Below are 21374 nucleotides of genomic sequence, written 5' to 3'. Positions count from 1 at the left end.
AAAAGACCCTGATGCGGGGAAAGACTAAGGGTAGGAGGAGAAGGGGGTGAGATGGTTGGATGGCATCATTGACTCAATGTGCATGAGTTTGAGCAAATTCCAAGAGATAGTGAAAGGACAGGGAGGCCTGGCATGCTGCAGTCTATGGGGTTGCAAAGAGTAGGACACAACTTGAGTGACTGAACAACAACAATAATTTCTCTAGAGTCAAAGACATTTTACCTCCTTTAATTGAAATTTTCACAACAAACTTTTTCATCCTTCATCACTGATTCCATAGTACTCCACTCAAACCTCCCAAAAGATCTTATTGTATTTCACATTAGTACAGTAGCTACTGGGTGCTGAGCTTATGGAAGGCAGAGGGTTCTGTCTTAGAGTTTACATTAGATATAACGAGGAGTTTTTAATGGGAAAAGTCAAATTTTCTATAAAGAATTATACATTACTTTTGGAAAGAGAGGGGAAAAAGAAAAACCAAAGCAATTCTAGTGTTTTTTGTTTTATTATCAGAATGATAAATAGCTTTATTTAGTTAATCACCAAAATAAAGCTAAGCTTTCCCATGCTTAAAATAAAATACTCTGAATAGCAAAGATTATACCATATAAAACTAAAGCATCCATGAAAACTAAAACTCAAATTTGAGAGAGAGTCAGTGTTATCCTCCAGAGTCTCTTAAAGACTATACTGAAAATTACACTTTTACAAACGCTGGCTATACAATTGTAACTTAGCCAAGTGCTTTAACAATAGTTTTTTTAAATGATAATTCCTTTAGGAATATAATTATTGTAAGTGTAAGATAAAGTGAAACAGCATTTTAAGTCCTTGCTTAAAAAGAATACAAAAATAATTTGGATTATGCACTCTTAGAGAGGAAGGGAAGGTAGATCAAAAAGGGTCAAAACTGGTAGTTTCATTTTGGCAAAGAAATATATCTCCTTCACAAGATTTGTGGTTGACTGAAAAATAAACCTTATTATACACAATAAAATTATAATGCATTGTCTCATTTATCGATGCTAAGTCCATCCTTAAAAATCTGCCCAGGCCTGTATCAGAAAGTCAGATAGTAATGAAGAGTATCCATATTTCAACAATGATAACCACGGTTTTTAACTAATAACTTTCATTGTCATGTTGAGTCATTACTGATAATTTAAAAATTTAATTTCTCTAGCTAAATACATATTTCCAACCACACATCATGTATATAAGAACATCATGTTCCTATATAAATGTATCATTTTATCATATGACTCAACCTGGAGCTCTGTTATCCCTGAAGATAAGACTCATTAAGAGAGACTAATCAGATTATTGAATAACAGCCCGGTGGTAGGCTGAATAAAGGTACCCCAAACATGTTCACATCCTAATTTCCGGAACCTCTTAATGTGTCACCTCACTTTGTAAGGTGACAAAGCAAGGTGACATGTGACAGATATGATTAAAGATTGTGAGGTGGGGAGACTGTCCTGAATTATCCAGGTGAACTCAATGTAGCAACAAGAATACTTATAAGGGGCAAGTCAGGAGAGAAGACGAGACCACAGAAGCAGAAGCCAGAGTGAACTGTGTGTTTGCGCATGCTAAGTCTCCTCAGTCGCGCGCGACTCTTCGCTACCCTCTGGACTGTAGCCCCCCGGCTCCTCTGTTCACAGGATTCCCCAGGCGAGAGCTAATACTGGAATGGGTTGCCATGCCCTGAGGAACAGTCATGAGCCAAGGGATGTGGGCAGCGCTACAAGCTGGAAAAAGTAAGGAAGTGTATTCTCACCTAAAGCTTCCAAAGTAACTCAGTCCTGTGGACACTGTTTAGAGCTTTGACTTCAAGAACTGTAAGATAATAAACTTGTGTCGCTGTAAAGCCAGTAAGTTTGTGGCAATCTGTTACAACAGTAATAGGAAACTAATATCAGACCCCAGTTCACCTCACAGTCCAGATAGTACTTACGTAAACCTGATTAAATCAGTATGAAACAAACCATCAGCTATTTTACCACTAATTTAAAGGCTGTTTCGGTAGCTCAGATGGTAAAGCATCTGCCTACAATGTGGGAGACCCAGGTTCAATCCCTCGGCTGGGTAGATTTCCTGGAGAAGGAAATGGCAACCCACTCTAGTATTCTTGCCTGGAAAATTCCATAGACAGAGGAGCCTAGTAAGCTACATACAGTCCATGGGGTGGCAAAGAGTCAGACACGGCTGATCGACTTCACTTTCACTTTCATTTTCTCCTAAAGTGCTTTCTGTTAGTTTCAACACTACTTAAATAAAACACATTTTTTTCTTGATGTCGAATGACAGTCAAAATAAATCTGCACAGGATTAAAGCTAGTAATAATGACTAGAAATACATGACAAGATTTTATAAAAATCACTATAAATGCTCACATAAATGATATACCTGATTGGGAAATATATGAACTGGGGAGCGTGGTGTGCATGGGTGTATATACAAGTTTTTTTCTCATTAGATGAGAAAGTACAAAAATGTAATATCTTTCTATGATGAGAAAATTGTACTTAATTGTATATTTGTATGCTATCTATTGGCTACTAAATTAGTAATCATTCTATGCCTTATTAAGCACCAAGTGCTTTTGGTGCTGCAAATGGCAATTCATGCTTACAAGGACATCTTATATAAAACCAAGACAAAATTGAAAATTTTAAGAAGTACATTATCACCAGGAAATAGGTTTGCTCATTTATCATTTCGATCATAATGAACAAATAAGAAGTATCTCTGTAAACATTTCAAATTAAATTTGACATTTAATTTTCAAAGACAAATTTTTTTTTTTTGATCATTTAACATTGGTTGCCTCCTCATTTTTTTCAGGCAGTGATATGGAAATTGTAAAGCACTTCAGTATAGACTCATTTGGAACTGTTTCTTTACCAAGAAAAAGCAAAAAGTACCCAGAGTAAAAACCTTGTTCTTTATTTAGCAAAAGGCATAGGATATATTTTTCAGTTGAAGAAAACTGGTACATTCAACATGGTTGAGTCAAATTTTTATTATCATTGGCTAACACTTTGCAGTTCAGAATTATTTTCTGAAATTTCAATAGAAATGCTCTATTTCCTTTTTACCTTCCCTTTCTCAAAAGCCCACTGAAATGAATCTGCAGAGTTATTTCATATACTATATTTTTAAGGAGGGAAACAGTTTTGACAGTTCTCCTTCATAAATGCAAAAGAAAAAAAAAAAACCTAAATTATTGACATTTCCCTGCAAGTTTTATTCTCTGAATCCTGTATGATTCTCATCCAATCTCCCAGGGGGTACCAAAATTCACATTTTTTTTTCTCATCTCTAGGCTTAGTGAGATATGAAGCAGATGGTTAGGCTTTGGCTCTTTCAGGGATGATGCAATATCTCCTATTCCTATGCTTTTTTTTTTTTTTTTTAACTATTTAGGGCTCTTCAAAGCCTACAATTTCATTTCTCGCAAATCCACATTTTGACTTTTATATATATTTTTCAATAAAAAATTCTTGTTCTCTATTTTAAAAGACTTTAAACTTATTGATTTAATTAATGTCCATTTACCAAAAGAGACCTTGAGAACATAACAATGGAGACAACAGTATTTCTACCCACACATTGCTGACAGAGTAGACAAAAATAGATATTTACAATAATGTGTGGTAGGTGCTAATAGAGTTGTAACTAGAATGTTGAAAGAGCAATTCCTGATATGGACAACTGGGGTCAGGGGCTAAGATGAGGAGTGGGCATGCAGAAGATATTTTTAGTTGCCTACCTGGTAGTTACTTTTCCCATGTGTGAAAATCCCACTTCCTACTATCAAGACAGGGAAGGCCATATGTTTGCATTCCCAGTCATTCCTGTAGCTAGGATATGGACATGGGCCCCATTGTTCGCTAATGAAACTAAGGCATCAAGTGTGCTTATACTACAAATAGACTTGAAGGAAGAGTTCTCCTACATTGCTTTAGGTTGTGAGCATTTGAAATCTCGAATAGCCACAGCTGTTTTGAAAGAATGAGGATATTTAAGACTGAAGGAAACATACTGAAAATGGCAAAGTGGAAAGACACACACTACTTGCATTTCCAATCGTATCATTGGCCTACCCTGAAGTGTGAAGTGAAGTGAAAGCTGCTCAGTAGTGTTCACTCCAGGTTCTTCTATCCATGGGATTTCCCAGGCAAGAACACTGGAGTGGGTTGCTGTTTTCTTCTCCAGGTCTACCCCGAGGTGCCCCTCTAACCCAGTCTGCTAATCTCTAGGCATGTTGTTATGTTACACAATTAATATCATTACATAGCCATGGAATACTGGGCTTCCCTGATAGCTCAGGCAGTAAAGAATCTGCCTGCAATGCAGGAGACTGAGGTTCAATCCTTGGGTCAGGAAGATCCCCTGGAGAAGGGAATGGCAACCCACTCCAGTATTCTTGCCAGGAGACTTCCACGGACAGAGGAGCCTGGTGGGTTACAGTCCATGGGGTTGTGAAAGAGTTGGATATGACTGAACAACTAACACACACACATACTGGGTAATTTCACTACAATTCAAAAGAACTGATACAAATATGAGGGAAATTTTCCAGAAAAGGTAATTTTTAATCATTTTAATAAATGAATATGAAATTGCCAAGCTGCCAAGAAGGAGACTGTCACTCCAAACAAAAGAAAGACCATATAGGGAAACACTGAATATCAACATAATGCCAAATGACTAACAGAGATGGAGCTTAGTTTATGTGTCAAAAAATAGGCTGGAAAATAGACTGAATATTTACAGTTTAGTTTAAATATAATCAATATTTTAATATGCTTTTCACAGCCATTTAGTAAGACTTCTTACTGTGCTAAGTTGCTAGATTTTGAAAACACTTTTTTTATGGAAGATTATTAAACAATACTATAACTGATAATAGTTATTGAATGTTCACTCTATGTCACATGCTAAATTAAACACTTTGTGCATTTCTCTTAATACTCACAGAAAATCTACTGTTTGCATCTTGCAAATCAGATATAAGGCTATTTGGAAAACTAAATGACTAATATCATCCAACCAGAAAGTGGGTACAGTTAAGACCAAAAACACTCGTCTATTGACACAAAGCCTTCTGTCATAACCACTAGAGGAATTATTTTTGTTTTTCAATTTAGGGATCACTGGCATTTTGAGAATAATTTTTTTATTGGGAGTATATTTATCATGTTGACCTCTAGGCATTAAATGCTAGCAGTGTGTTTAGTCATCTTAACAACTCACCAAGACATCCCACATATAAATGTGTGTTTGATACAGATGTTGGACTAAAGCAAACTACTTGCAAATCATATAAGCAGTTATTTTATTCATATTGCTTTAAGTTACTGAGACTTTGCTCCAACCTTATACTTCCAAAACAGGTCTCAATGTTTTCTTCTCAAGTCTTTCCCACCTATTGGATGTTAACTAAAATTCTGTGTGTTTGAGTCTCAGATCTATAGAGGTAGCAACTGCCTCTGGAAGAAGTGAAAATTTCCTCATCATTTATTTACAGCATTGTGAATTAAAGACAAAAGGAAGATATTTATGGAAATGGGAGCAATCATGAAAGTATACTGCTGATGAAAATATTGAATATTAACACACCATAGGCAAACATCCTTTATGACACCGTGAAGAACTTCCTACCCTAGAATTCTCCAGAATCAAAGGCTCGGAGTAAATAAATTTTCTAGCTCCTTCCATTTTACCTTCACAATCAAACAAACATTTAAAAAGTATGAAAGTTCTCCAAGTGGAAAAACAAAAAGGATAGTGAGATAGTGGTTTTCATAGAATAGTTATCATTTTATATATATAAAATGGAAACCTCAAACTATCAAGTGAGAAGAATGTCTTTATTAGTTAATATGATAGAGGACAGAGGTCTTAGTTAGGTGGGCTTGTTTATTTGGATAATTGTGAAATATGAATAAAAGTTCAATGGGTGTCATAAACATCACTATAAGAAACACAGCTAGTTAAGTACTTTACAGAAGACACATGTCATGAGAATTTAAATTAATCCTCATGAAAGTAATCATTACTATATCAAAGAAAAGGTCTAATGGAACATTTTCTGTTAATAAAAATTGGAAAAGGGAGCCATGGAAGCCTAAGTGAATATAAATTAAGCTGCATAATGTTTTCAGGAACAAATATAAATGCACACATTTTTCTAACATTATACCAGTGCTTGTTCTTTCTACAATTAAGAAATTTGCAAAATTAAATATCAAAATACATATTAAGTCATGTTAGATTATCTATTAGAGTGTTCCTGTTTCAAATAGCTTAAGTTTTGGTAATATTTTAACTGCACTTTAATTAAAATGTAAGAAAATGGAGGATAGTAAAAAAGGAAAAAAGTAAGAACTGAAATTAGTCACCCTTAGGAAATGACCACTATTGTATTGTAAACATTTCTGTAGACTTTTGCATATAGAAAAAAATACATATAAATTGTTGGGATTATTTTAAGTACTTAATATATTTCTCTGTGCCTTATCCTTTTTTATTAAAAATATTCTGTGATAAAGCTTCATTTTGGTAATTCTAATTCCATTTAATGAATATAATAAGGACATGGCAGACTATGTATAAATTTTCCATAGTTTTTTAAGTTTTAGAAATTGGGAACTAGTTTGATGCTCAAAAGTTGCTGCTAAAATTAAAAGTTGTAATAAACCACTCTGTAGGTAATCTTTGGTTACCTGTTTTACTTTTAAAATGCAATTTAATGATTAAAAGTGAGATTTTGCAAAACAATTTATTTTTAGAGCTTTTGATGTACTTAAACAAGTTGCCCTCCAATATAACGTCAAAATGTAAACCCCAAACTTCTTTTTATCCCACATCTTAAGCTACACTTGTTAGTATTTTTCATCTGTTGACCCAAGAGCTTATATCATTTTAAATACTTATGTTCCTATGACCCTCATTTTCTTTGTATTTTCTGACTAGTTTTAGGAACATTTTAGTTAAGGACACCCAGGGATGACAGGAAACTTGGAAAAACTTATGAGGCCTGAACATCCTGGTCCCCACTACCCAATTAATCCATGTGTTAGAAAATTAGGTTCAGTGTGACCTCATTCTAGCACTGTATACTTACTATGCATTTTAAGTATTCTCTGTGAAGGCTACTCCAGAGCAGCCTTGAGGAGAATTAACTACAGCCAGTCATGTCTGACTCTACGACCACATGGACTGACAGCCCATGGAATTCTCCATGACAGAATACTGGAGTGGGTAGCCTATCCCTTCTCCAGTGGATCTTCCCGATCCAGGAATCAAACCAGGGTCTCCTACATTGCAGGTGGATTCTTTACCAACTGAGCTATCAGGGAAGCCCCTAACTACATATGCAATAAATAAAGTTCCTTTGTTTAACAATCACCATGTTGAATAATCTTCCTCTCTTGCCTTTTTGAAAACTACAGGGCTGGAATTCAAGAGAGTTGATGTTAATGGAAGACCACCACCTTCAACAGAGGATGGAACATTATATAGCCAATATCCAGGTGTTGTTTGGGTTTCAATACTGATAGAGAACTAAAGGAGTGTTTCTTTCATTTAATACCTCAAAATTTATACTGCACCAAAATTAATGTATTTAAATTATAATCTAATTCAAAGAAGCAAAGCACAGCAAATTCTGACATATCCTAAAGCTAGAATCCACTTTAATATTCATCATAGTTTCTTTAAAAATACACATATTCACCCATTGCTTAAAAATATATTTCTATATATATGATTTATGTATATTTATGTATATTTGTGATATATTATAAAATTATGCATAAGTATATTTTTATGTAGAAAAGTAACATGCAGTTATGTCATCTTATCAGGAGAAGGGCGTTCTACTTTCTTCTTCAGTTACAGACAACTCAGTGTGAAAAAACTTAGCCATTTCAACCTTTTAATTTGTAGGTTTTGGATTTTCAGTCTTCTAATCTGCATGTTTACATTTTTTCTCCTCGGAGTTTGGTAAGGCATGAAAACCATTCCTAAAAATCTTCTTAGGATCATAACAAAGATTCATGTTTTATGCCCATTCAGTTCAGTTCAGAGATATGTCAAATCTGGATATCACTTGTGAACTGAAGTATCTTTACTTTTTGAAGAGTAGATAAGTATATTTTAAAAGCCTAGTGGCTTGTGATCAAAGATCAATATGGATCAATAACAGAAATCTGTGTTGTATCAAAAAAAAGGGAAAGATAATGAGCCTTCTGAATGTATTCATGAAACAAAATCCAAGTATGTGATGCCCAAAGCTACATCTTTTGAGAAATTAGTAGCAGATGATTGGGGAAGTAAAAGTGTAAGCAAATATGAGAGAAAAATAAAATTTTAGGGATTTTGTGTTTTGATTGATATTACCTATGAATAAATCATAGTTTCTAAAAAGTTACAGTGGCTATCTTTCACTATGATTAAATAACCTCTTTGAAGTACTCTAAATGTTTGAGCTACCTTAAAATATACTTTAAAAAAAAATTAGTCATAATAAGAAGTTAACATTTAGATAAAAACACCGAAGAAACTGCCATTTCCTATTTCTGTTACATCTTTGAAATTTCCAAACTACTGTTGTATATTTAAAGAAGACTAATTAATTTCAATTCTTGCAGTTTAAATCTTGGTGTTTTAATACAATATCTCATTATGTTTTAATTATATACCTTACTAATTATTATTCATTATATACATTTATGCTCTTGTTTCCCAAGGATATTTATCAGTTCTTTCATCTGAAACTATAAACATAGTTATGTAAATATCATTATGTATCTTAGACTTTATTCAATAAATGCTTAATTAATTATGAAGAAAAGTTTGTTTTAAAAACTTTACAGAGGAAAAACACTTATATCTCAGTATTTAAATGGTAGCAGTGCTGCATATCAATTTAAAAATCTGCAAGTTTTAAACATTTAAATAAAAACAATTTTAATTTCTTCATTATTTCAGCTAGATTATTTAGTACATATTACAGAGCTCAATCTAACTGTAAAATTTTACCCAACATAAAAAAATACCAGAAGAAACTAAGGTGTAGAGAACAAATGTCAGGGAAATGGAGGTATCTCTAAAGATTGGAGGAAAGATTCAGCAATTAGTACTTCCAAGGCATCAAGTCTCATTGCCTGTGTGCTAAGTCACTTCAGTTGTGTCCAACTATCTGCGACCCTATGGACTGTAGCCTCCAGACTTCTCTGTCCATGGGATTCTCCATGCAAGAATACTGGAGTGAGTTGTGATGCCCTCCTCCAGGGGGTCTTCCCAATCCAGGAACCCTTGCATCTCTTAAGTCTCCTGCATTGGCAGGACAGCTCTTTACACTCGGGCCACCTGGGAGGTCCATCAAGTCTCCGTATGCCTGCCAAAGTCATGACACCCTCTGAAGAAGTTTCAAACTTCTACCTCTTTCCAAGTGGGCCCTTTATCCAATGATGGTATCTATTTTTACATACTCCTTTCTTTTCTACTCATGTCTGATTGCACCAGTGTTAAGGACCTGATGCCAGACAGTCAATGAAGTGGTCTAATATAAAAATTCCGCCCAATATGGATGACAGTAAGTAATGTGAGCAATATAGCATTCTTTCCTGTGGTTAATAAGGATAGATTTGGGATTAAGGGTAAAAGCATGACCCAGTTATTTGTTAACTGCATTACTTTGGTCTAGTCATTAAACTTTGTTCCATTATATTTCTCTAAAATGGGAATTTGGAAAGTAATAACGAGTGTATAAAATGTATGTGAAAAGGTTGAAAGGAAAATGTATATGAAGCACCTAATATCACCTGGCAAAAGTAGATAGCAACAATATGTTATCTATTATTATCATTAACACTGATATAGTAGTAGATACAGAATGATGCTTCTGCCCTCCAATTACTTTCTGTTCTCCATACTGAAAAGGCAGTCTAGACATTTGTGTATTCCCATCAAATCTAAGTTTACAATTGTTCCTGGATACTTATAAGGCCTAACTTCAAACATGTGATCTTGATTACTCTTCTTTTCATATGTACTTGAGTTAACTTGAGTGAGCAAAACTCTCTCTTGTTCTAAAAAGTGTATAAGACATAATAGGAAAAAAATTTTAAGGATGAGATTTACCAAAAAAAAAAAAAAAAAAAGAATAGCACTCCTCCTCCTATTCTGTTTCTAGCAGCAGTTTTTGTTCCTTTGCTTCTAACTTGAACATGGAAGTTAATTTGTGGATATTTAAAAGTTTTTCTTGGGCTTCCCATGTGGTGCCCGTAGTAAAGAACCCACCTGCCAAAGCAGGAGACATAAGATATGGAGGTTTGATTCTTGGGTCAGGAAGATCCCCTGGATGAGGGCACAGCAACGCATTCCCGTGTTCTTGTCTGGAGAATTCCACGGATAGAGACTGGAAGGCTACAGTCCATAGGGTCACAAAGAGTCAGACACAATTGAAGCAGATATTTGAAGTAGATAATCATAGTGGATTGTTGTGTTGAATATTTTAGTATTGTAATGGATGAATTACAAGTTAGAGATGTGTGGACTATGAAAAAATAAGAAATGTAAATTAGTTCCCAAAAGTTCTGAACACCTGGTATTTTCTCTCAGTTGTTTTATGTCATATCTTCTCTACCTTCCGTACAGAGATTTGGGTTGTATCCATGTTCAGTTCTGGATCATTCTCTCTTTTACTTAGTTGATCGTATTTTCAACAAACTCTTAAACATTTTGATGAAATTATTTTTGATGCATACATAATATCATTTATTATATCTAAAGAAAATACTCAAGAATTCTACTCAATTTGATTTCAAATACTTTCTATAACTGCAAAGATTTAGCATAAGAGAACAAGGGAAAGAGAATGTACAACTTGAAGAGGTTTGGGGTTAGGGACAAATGTTCGGAAATCTGTTTGAATGGCCTATCATAAACAGAATAAAAGTGATGCTACTTTCCACAATGGAAGGAAAACACTGAGCAATCACATGCAAGAAATACTAAAAGTCAAAATTCTAAGCCAAAATCTGCATTTTACTTCATTAATATCTCATCTGTTTAACATTATTTCTTGTTTTTGTTTAGTCACGCAGTCATGTCTGACTCCTTTGCAACCTCACAGAGGTTTTTGCAACCGTGCCAGACTCCTCTTCCATAGGATTCCCCAGAAAAGATTACTGGAGTGAGTTGCCATTTCCTTCTCCAAGGTGCTTCCTACCCAGGGATCAAACCCACTCTTCTGCACTGGCCAAGAGATCTTTATCACTGAGCCACCAGGGAAGTGGATTTAACATTATATTGTATGCTTAATTGGTAAACTATAAGTGCTGTTTCTCTGAGGAAAATTTTGCAGCCTTGGGAATTTCCCCATACCTAACCTAAGTACTTATAGAAGAAAACAGAATAAAAATACTGACTTTTAATAACAGGAGTCACTTGTAGCAGACAAGTCACTTGTAGCAGACAAAGTTCTGGTAGCCTGCATTCGTTTCCTTCCCTCCTTTCTGCAATTTCTGACCTTACCACCTCCCACCTTTCTTATTTACTGTCATGAAAAAATATTTATTATTTCAGAGATTTTAAAATAAATGAATTGACTAAATATATCTATACCCCAGAACAGACAAATTAACAATTATTTTCTCAGCATATCACCCAACTCAGACCACATGCTAAGTTTCTTATAAATGTACACAGTACATAAAGCACTTTATCTTCTCCTTAAAAAAAAATTGTCTATTTCAGCTACTTGCAGTGAAGAATAACACAGCTAACTGTGTTTCTCTTACCTTACTCCTACCAGTGTCTGAAATAGCTCCTTTGGCGGGGCAATCTATAATTTGAGTGTAGATAACACCTGCACAAGTGATTCATTAGTTTAAATAGAGATAAAACATGTGAACTCGGTGGATTTTTACATTGATATAAATTTAAAATCAAGTTGGATACATACCGTTCCTCAAAAGTTTGGTGTAACTGAGAAGAAAAAAGGAAAGCGGGGCAACTTAGGGCTTTGGGCACTGGGCTCCAGCCTCAGCTTGATGCTTTCTGTATGGCTTTGATCATGATTTTCCTCTTCTAGAAAGCCAAATATTAGCTAATAGCATCTTTAAAATCATCCTAGTGATCTTATATTTGAATACTGTGTTATGCAGACATAATACACTGGATAAATGAATATTAAATCTTTGACTCTTCTCTTTTGAAATTCCTCCTATTGAAAACTTAGCAAATTTGCTTTATTTAAATACACTAACTTCATTACTTAGTATCCTTATATTGTTTTTTAGAAATTGACTTCTACCTTTTTTATTTCACAACTTGCTCCAAATTATTCTTGCTAATTTCTAAAGATTCATTTGTACATTCAAAGACTGAAAAATAGTCACCATCTTTTATATTCAGAGTAATCTGACAAAATAAATTATACCTCATTAAGTTGACTTAGTAATAATATGATAAAGGTTCCTAACTAAATTTTAGTATATTTATTGTAGAATATTTTGAGACATTAGTTTTGGGAATAACAAGATGTTATATCATGCAGTGACTTTCTCAAAGCATCTAATACACATTAAATACACATCTAATTTGTATATACGTGTGTGTGTGTGTGTGTGTGTGTGTGTGTGTGTGTGTGTACACACATGGAATTCTCCAGGCCAGAATACTGGGGTGGGTAGCCTTTCTTTTCTCCAGGGAATATTCCCAATCCAGGGATCAAACCCAGGTCTCCTGCACTGAAGGGAGATTCTTTACCAGCTGAGCTATCAGGGAAACCCAAGAATATTGGAGTGGGTAGCCTTTCCCTTCTTTAGTGGATCTGCCTGGTCCAGGAATCGAACTGAGGTCTCCTGCATTGCAGGCGGATTCTTTACTGTATGAGTGGCATATATATATATATAGTCATTTGAAGTCCCTTGTGGCTCAGAGTGTAACAAATCCCCCTGCAATGAGGGAGACCTGGCTTCGATCCCTGGATCAGGAAGATCCCCTGGAGGAGGACATGGAAACCCACTCCAGGATTCTTGCCTGGAGAATCCCCATGACAGAGGAGCTTGACAGGGCTATAGTCCATGGGGTTGCAAAGAGTTGAACACAACTGAGTGACTAAGCATATAGTCATTTGAACCTAGTAACTGTGTATATTTGTATGTACCAGATTTTCCCCCTTTTTTAGCACCATAACTAAGGTTTCTGAGTCTTCTAAAGTGAAACCATTCATGATGGCATGTAACAAGTCCATTTATTTTTACATATACACCTTTGTTATGTTCCCATGATTATAAACTGCTTTAAAAATGTTTATAGAGACTTCTTCTCAGAGAATATTTTCTAGTCAGCAATTTAAATCTACTTCAGCTCCTCAAAAATGGCAAGGGGAATTTTTTGGGGGGGGGCTGGGGGAAATTTTTGAGAAGAGGTAATACACTGAACCACTTGCATCATGGAAATCTATACTGCCCTAAAAGGAACAGTTAACAAAGTTGTTTGGGGGCTCTACATTAGACATACCTGGAATGTGGGTTACACAAAAGCAATTTCTGGTTACAAGTTAGGATCTCTGGAGGGAGGGTGCCCAAATCAGAATTTTATAAAACTCCTCAGATAATCTTTAGGATTATGAAATTTTAAGCACCTCTAGCCCAGAGTGTCTGTCTTTGTTGTCAGTTCTGAATCATATCTTTATGGAAGTCAGGCCTATAATTTAAAGGGTTTCTCATCTTCATTATATACTAAGCAAACTATCATATGTCTTACAGTGAATACTAGACTCTCAATTTGGAACAAGTGTATCTCTTGTTACTGTGAAGTTCCAATGATCTAATGTGCCCAATCATGCCCCTGAATAAACTGTCAGCCTCTCGCCATTGATTCACCTCCCACTTATTAAGGAAATGGATATTTATTTTAAATGTGAAAGAAATTACAACACTTTACAAATTTTAAAAAGCTGACAATACATAAAACATTAATCCAAAACTAACATGATGTTTTTATTCATTGATTGACATAGCTCTATAATACCTTTCCTTCTATGGTTTTAAGCTACAGATACATGAATCATCTTTTTAATTATATTTTCTACAGAGAGAATAAAAAGTTAATCCAATCTTTTCTCATGAGTATGTGATCAAATTTTCATTATCATTATTAGCTTAGAAAAGTTTCTTTCAATTTTATTACTTATTGAAAGTGTTGTGGAAATGTGTATCAGTTTGGGGGACATCTCTCTATGGCTTTTTCTTATATATGAACAGCAAGATTGGGAAGAGTTTTCCATAGACTAATTTCTTGCTTATTGCTCACTACCCACCTACTTCAGATGCCGTTAAGCATATTCATATTGTGACAAGACCACTGGTCCTGCGCCTATGGATCATGATGGTGAGTATGTCATCACAGCGAGTAAAAGCCAATCATACATTAGAGTGGCTACAGATAACTGCACATAAAAGTGACTGAATCATATAAATTATTAAGTATATTATATATGCAAGTCTCTCAAATCAGACTCCAAAAATGTCTACAGTCATTCCTGTACTTATTCTCATCTCTAATTTCATCTTTCTCGGTAGTAAGCACTACAATTCACCCATCTGCTCAAATTGTGTTTTCCAAGTATTAACTATATCTATTTGGTTTGATTTTACGAGACAGAACAAGAAAAAACAATTCTTGGTACTTAAAATTTAACTTAAAATTCTATTACTATTTTTAGGCAGAGACCTGGGGCTATGTTTAAATCTCTGCTCCTCAAACAACTCACATATACAATGAGTCATTAAATTATGGTAATTTTGTTTCCTACTTCCTATTTAGCACTAGTATCTCATCCCTTCTTCCACTCCAATTGGCATGTCCATAGTCTGTCAAGAGCATCTCCTTCCTAGAGCCCCATAGCAGCCTCCTCCTGCATTAAGTTTTGTCCCCCGCCCCAACTCATTCTCTAGACTGTTCTCTTAGAATGTGCATTTAGTCATTTAAAATCTCTGCTTAATTTCTCCAAAAACTTAGAATGAAGTTTTTGTCCAACATTAGTAAACACAGTGCAAAAGATCTTCAGAATTGAATCCACAATTTTTCCCTTTCTCCTGCAAACCTAGGGATCTAGCCAGAGCTGAATGACTTTGGTCTTTCACTACAGTATATATTTTCTTGCCTCAGTGTCTTGATAGATTCTGAACCATTGCTTAGTCCACTCTTCTCTTTTCACCGGTTTCTTATACTAGGTCTATCTTACATCTCAATTTACAAGTCAGATGTTATAGGAGATATGACTCCTGTACTTTTCACTGGAACTTTGATTTTTCTGTTCTCATGATATTCGTCATATTTTACGCTCACACTTTGTTCAGTTGTCTACCTTTGCCCCTAGATCATAAGCCTAATTGAAACTAGAAGCAATGCCTTGCTCATTATTTTCTGCCACATATATTAAACCCAATAAGTATTTATTAGAATACACAAAGAAACTAAAATAAATAAAAATATTAGGAATCAAACACAGGAGGCATTTTTATGGTATCAGTAAAGTTATTTAAATGGTCCATAAATTTTCCAATGTATAAATCAGGAATAATGATATACACCTCATGGATATGTTGTGAAAATTATTAATATCACATATAAAACATGAACAGTCCATGGCATGTGCACTGGAAGCACTCAAAAATGGAGTATACTATCATTAATTAAGTTTGTATCTCTTCACATTAACTTTGAAGTTTATTTTTTGGCATATTCACTTTGGCTAGCTGAAAATACTATCAATCGTTTCATTGGTCAAACCACTGATCAAGAAATCCTAATTCTCATTTTTTTCTCTTGGTTCAATGAATTTCTATGCTGTAAATATTGGTCAATGGACACTCCAATGGGAATAACTTCTTTACCAATAGGAAAGTGTCATTTTACATTACACTGTGATATTCTTTTATCATTCTCATATGCTTTTATGTTCTTGACCAGGGTTTTCCTCTGTATATTATTTTTACAAGAAACAACAGCCTCTGATGAGGGCATTATTAGAATGACTATCTCTCAAAAAATCTTTTTTCTATGGTTCATTTCTTTTTTCTTAAAGAATGAATCCATTTTCACAATTACATATTTTCCTTTTTTAATAAAATTCTGCCAGCTGAAATTGACACAGAGAATTGATCATTTGGTGGGCAATCACTATTTTCTCTCTCTCTCTCTCACACACACACACACACACAATTTGAGTGAACAAAATGAATCACTTATAAAAAAAATGAGTGAGTAGGCAAATAAAAACAATAGTATATGAATTGAGGTAAATGGACTGCAACATAATCTTTCACAAAAATACCTATTTTTCTTATCCAAATTGTCTTTCTGTGAGCTTGAAAAGATTGTGCTGTTCTGGTAAATTGAAATTACTGTGTTGACTATTTTGACAATGCAATCAAATGGTTCAGTCATTCTGTGATCACTAGCTTCTCTGGCAGAATTACAGTCACAGGGACATCTAATGCTGTAAAAAATAATTCTCAATGTAATTTTCAAAAATCTTCTGGTTGTAAATAATAATAGAGATGTAAGTTGTATTTCAACTACGAGAACTTGTTTTCACATTTAGTCTTTACGAAACTTAACCAAATGTATATACAGAACATGGTATATGTGTACAGCTTCAACTGTTCATTCAAATTAAGTCTTTTTCATTTGTATTATAAAAATGAATTGAACCATATATTTCTAAAGAAAAGTTTACCTTTCATTTCACACCGGTGAAAAAATACTACTCTTTTTGCATTATCTCAAAGTTCTCCCACAAATTCTATGCATTGAACTCTATTATAAATACTATTTTGAAAACAGTCAATATCACTCTCCTTAAAAGGAAACAAGACATTCTGAATAAAAAGCAAGATGCACACACTAAGATACCTAAAATTATAGTTTCACAAATAAAGTTTCTTGATTATTTTTTTCTTATGTCATTATCACTAAATCAAACAAAGTTGTTCTACTCAGTAAAATGATAATAATCTAATAAATATGCAATTTCTTTCTCTATATTCAATCCTGCAACAGCACATATATTTTTACTCTTTAAAAGTCTCTAATTTTTTGATAAATTATAAAGTTTATTATTTTGAACACTGCCCCTACCACTTAAATTTAGGAGAACAAAGTTTGTTTTTGTTACTTAGAGTATGTTATTAGTTTTGTGTCCACTTTTTATTATAGCACTTTCACCACCAATGTAGGAAATGAAGGAACTATTCATGTATTTTGGGGCCTCAATAAAAAGTAATTTCAAGGCAATATGAATTTTATAGGAAAAAGTCTCACCCAATATACTTCAGAGTATAATAGTTACAGAGAGAAAAGAATAGTATATTTATCAATTAATAAACATCCATATAACTTTTTAGAGTAAAATTCTGTCCTAGTCTCATACAAACATGAAAAACCTTAAGACAATAATAATTTAGCAATAAAATTAATCATAAATGAAAAATAGCAATGCACATTTCGGAGAGCAAGTCATTTGACCAGAAAATGACACTATCATACCTCTGACACCTAGCACATGACAAGCATTCAATACATGATCGTTGAAGAAATAGATGAAGTTTTTTACACAGATGTGTGTGCCAAGGGCTAAGGAGATAGAAAGAGAAGTACCCTTCCCTTTTTTTCAGGAATAGAGAAAAGTGGAATAAAATAAAGAAAGACTCAAAAGAGAAACTCTTTGATCTGGCTTGAAAGGTAGATATGGACTTCCCAGGCATAGAAGGGGATGATGAAAGAAGTAAAGTTTACCACTTGAAGAGGTTTAGGAAGGTAAGGGCATTTCAGGAAGAAGAAATAATTTAAATAAAAGGCACTATTGAGAATAACATGCTCAACTGTTTTGGACTTCATTGTTAGATGTTTCCCTGGTTGTTTTTCGGGGCTTACCTGGTAGCTCAGATGGTAAAGTGTCTGTCTGCAATGAGGGAGACCTGGGTTCAATCCCTGGGTCTGGAAGATCCCCTGGAGGAGGAAATGGCAACCCACTCCAGTACTCTTGCCTGGAAAATTGCATGGATGGAGGAGCCTGGTGGGCTACAGTCCATGGGATCACAAAGAGTAGGACACAACTGAGTAACTTCACTGTGTTCACTGTGTGTTAGAGGTTTGCCACTGAATGGTTTAAAGAATGTTTTAAACATTGTTTTAAAAAAGAAGCATCTCATTATGTGACAGAAGGAGAACTTTGTCAGCAGTTTGGTGAATGACTCAGAGATGGAAAATATTGAGGAAAGTAGGCAAATTAATTAACGAGATAATACAACGCTTTCCACCCCCAGAAGACCCAGGTCATTTCCTGGGTCAGGAAGATCACCTGGAGAAGAGAATAGCTACCCTCTCCAGCATTCTTGCCTGGAGAATCCCATAGACAGAGGAGCCTGGCAGGCTACAGTCTGTATGCTTAGCCAGTCAGTCATGTTCCACTCTATGATCCCATGTACTGTAGCCCTCCATGATCCTCTGCTCATGGGATTCTCCAGGCAAGAATATTGGAGTGGGTTGCCATGCCCTCCTCAGACTACAGTCTATGGGGTTGCAAAGAGTCTCATACCACTAAGCAACTAACACTTTCAGTTTCACAACACCTGCTCAGCCATATAGCTAAGAGGGCCTAAACTTGGATAATGAAAAAAGAAAGAAGAGATGGAAGTAAAATTTCCATTTCAGAGGTGAAATGGATGGCATCAAAGGGATCAGTGTGAAAACACTGCAGGAAATGAAATTGTACCTGGTTCTCTTGAGTGGATACACCATTCAATAAAGTAGATGGTTGGGGGTGGGGGGGGATCAGTGGGACAGATAAGCTCTATTTTCAAGAATATGAGATTGAAGGGGGGAATATGAGATTGAAGGGGATGATGTGAGATTTAGGGCAAAATGTTCAAAAGCTGTTAGAAATGTGATTCTTTGATAAAGGTGGGAAGTTGGAGTCATCATGTTGGTTCATAGTGTCCAATTTCATAAGGGTTGGAAGGAGAGGAAACTGCACACTTAGAAAGAAAGTAACTGTAAAACTTTGAAGTGATTTTGAACAAGAAAAATCTTATTTACAGTAGCCCAAGGAAGTTAAGATGATAAAAAACAATGGTGGACTGACATTTTCCAGAATAAAGGGTAAAACTCCAAGTGAATGAGAAAATAAGAGTTGAAATTGGAGTAGAGGTATAGCTGTTTATTTGTCATATTTGCTGTTTTTCAAAGAATATAAACATGGGGAAAACTGTAAACTGAGGAAACAAAGCCAAGGATGTATAAAGATTAGTAGAAGAGGAAGATCATGATGGAGCTAATATGTTTAAAAAAAATCACAGAGAAAAACATAGAAATCATTGAAAGGATAATTTATGAGATCTTTTTTCCAAAGACAAATGAATATCTAGATAATTTAAAGTATGATTAATAATGATAGAGTAGAAGAAAATTGAAAAAATTCATATTTGATGAATTATTTTCTTTGTAGACTAAAGGTAAATTGGGATGGAGGGTTTGAAAAGAGTGGTAAAAGTTTGACACAGCTCTTGTTCAAAATATTTCTGGAAAATGACAGCCATAAAATGGCATTAAAAATCTTACTTCTTGATTCATTGATAGCATTTGTTCACCCAACTGAATTAATATTTTTCAGACAGAGTTCAGTAAACTCTAACAACTCTATAGTTGTTAGATATAGTTTTGAACTATATCATTGCCCTATTGGGCTGATTTCTACCAAAATATTTATTTCTTCCTCGTTATTTCTTCTTCCTTTTACATGGCTGTGAGAATTATTGATCTCTGACTATCATAGAACACATTATAATAGTAAATATATTATTATTCATATAATCCCTCAAAGAAAGTTGATATTGGTTGACTCTGCTTGGCGTGGACAGTAGGGCATCAGAAGATCTATGTTTAGATTTGGTCCCTACATTTACTTGTTCTGCATCTTTCAGTTACCTTAAATTGTTTGGTCATTATTAGAAATTGTAGGAATAATATCTATTGGAAGGATCAACTGGGCTAAAGAGTGTAGTTAAATATAAAAGCCAGTGCATAAGTCCTACCTATAAACACTTGTAGATTTTCTCTTTGCAGATTTTTTTGACAATGTCGCGTTTGCTGGGACAAAGTTACTACTATATCATCCTTTAGTGTTCATTGAGGCCTCAACCCTTTCCATCTGCCCGAGTGTCTATCATGCCCTGTTCCTTTCCTTTCTGTTCAACACAGAATTAGCTAGATTTGAAGAACTGAGGAAACCAAAATATACCAAAGCTGGTTTACTTTAGGAAAGCTACTAGATGAAGGTGAGAACAGGTTGAGAAGTTGAATGAAGGAAGGCAAAAATGAAAAGGTTGGTAGTAGGAGAATGGGGAAGAGGAACAGGAAACAGTTTTTAGTAACTGTCACTCTGTGGAAATTGTTAGAAAAAAGATATTTAATACCATTTGTTCTCTTTTGTGGAATGAATTCCCTTCAACTGCTTTGCAAAGGATTCCAGTACAGATGTAATTTCTTTTTTTAATACTTAAAAAAAATTAGTTTGGCTATTGCTTTGAATGAAACATGAGGAGATCATGTTGTCAGGTTATCACTTTAGTCCACTAACAAAAATATTCTTTATCTGATGGCCTACATGATAGGTCTAACCATGTTCACATTAAATGTGGGCAGTAGAATATCAGGAAATTCAAAACAATATTTATACATAAACTGAGCTGGTGAGAAACACAAGTACTAATTTTCCTAAATTAAATGGCCTCTGTGACTCTAAAGCACCATCTTTCTCTATGTTTCTTAATAGACATGTTTGGATAAATCATATAGATTAGTTTAAATTAATTTCTCTATCTGCCTCTTAGCTCCAATCCAAACCCCCCCAAGAAAAGACTTTCTCAAGTGTCCATCTATAAAATTCCCATGGATTCTATGAAAAATATTCACCCAGATGAAGACATTTTGAAAGGGAGGGAGAGTGGCATTTAATACATGATTCAAAAAATTATTTTTCTATAAAGCAACTATAATAAAAGATACAAATAAGTAAATAGTTGTCTATAAAGCAACTACCAACAAAAGATACATGAGTAAGTGAAACAGTAAAACAGAGGACTTACTAAATGGAGAAGAACGTCTCTCCATTCAGTTCCATAAATAACCAGTTCATTTCTCATTATTTACCATCATATTTTATTTAAATAAACAGATTTTTAAAATCAAATTTAGTATAGTATTAAAAGATATTTAAATGCATTAAAAAACAAAAATGTATATTTTTATCATGTTAAATTGTATATTATATGGCTAA

At 34.4% G+C, this 21374-nt stretch overlaps 1 protein-coding gene and 1 long non-coding RNA gene across 2 annotated transcripts in view; one reads left to right on the top strand and one right to left on the bottom strand.

Moving 5' to 3' along the window:
• LRP1B (LDL receptor related protein 1B) overlaps positions 1-21374 on the bottom strand; it is a 2064747-nt gene that overhangs the window by 1722384 nt on the left and 320989 nt on the right.
• On the top strand, positions 5490-14423 carry LOC110122625 (uncharacterized). The gene is made up of 3 exons (XR_002309278.2): positions 5490-5704; positions 7468-7548; positions 14361-14423. It is a non-coding gene; the product is annotated as an uncharacterized lncRNA (long non-coding RNA).

The sequence above is a fragment of the Odocoileus virginianus genome, chromosome 13 (assembly GCF_023699985.2).
Source record: "Odocoileus virginianus isolate 20LAN1187 ecotype Illinois chromosome 13, Ovbor_1.2, whole genome shotgun sequence".
Classification (NCBI taxonomy): Eukaryota; Metazoa; Chordata; class Mammalia; order Artiodactyla; family Cervidae; genus Odocoileus; species Odocoileus virginianus.
The sequence above is the reverse complement of the archived record's forward strand: the minus strand, read 5'-3'. Positions and strand labels throughout refer to the sequence as shown.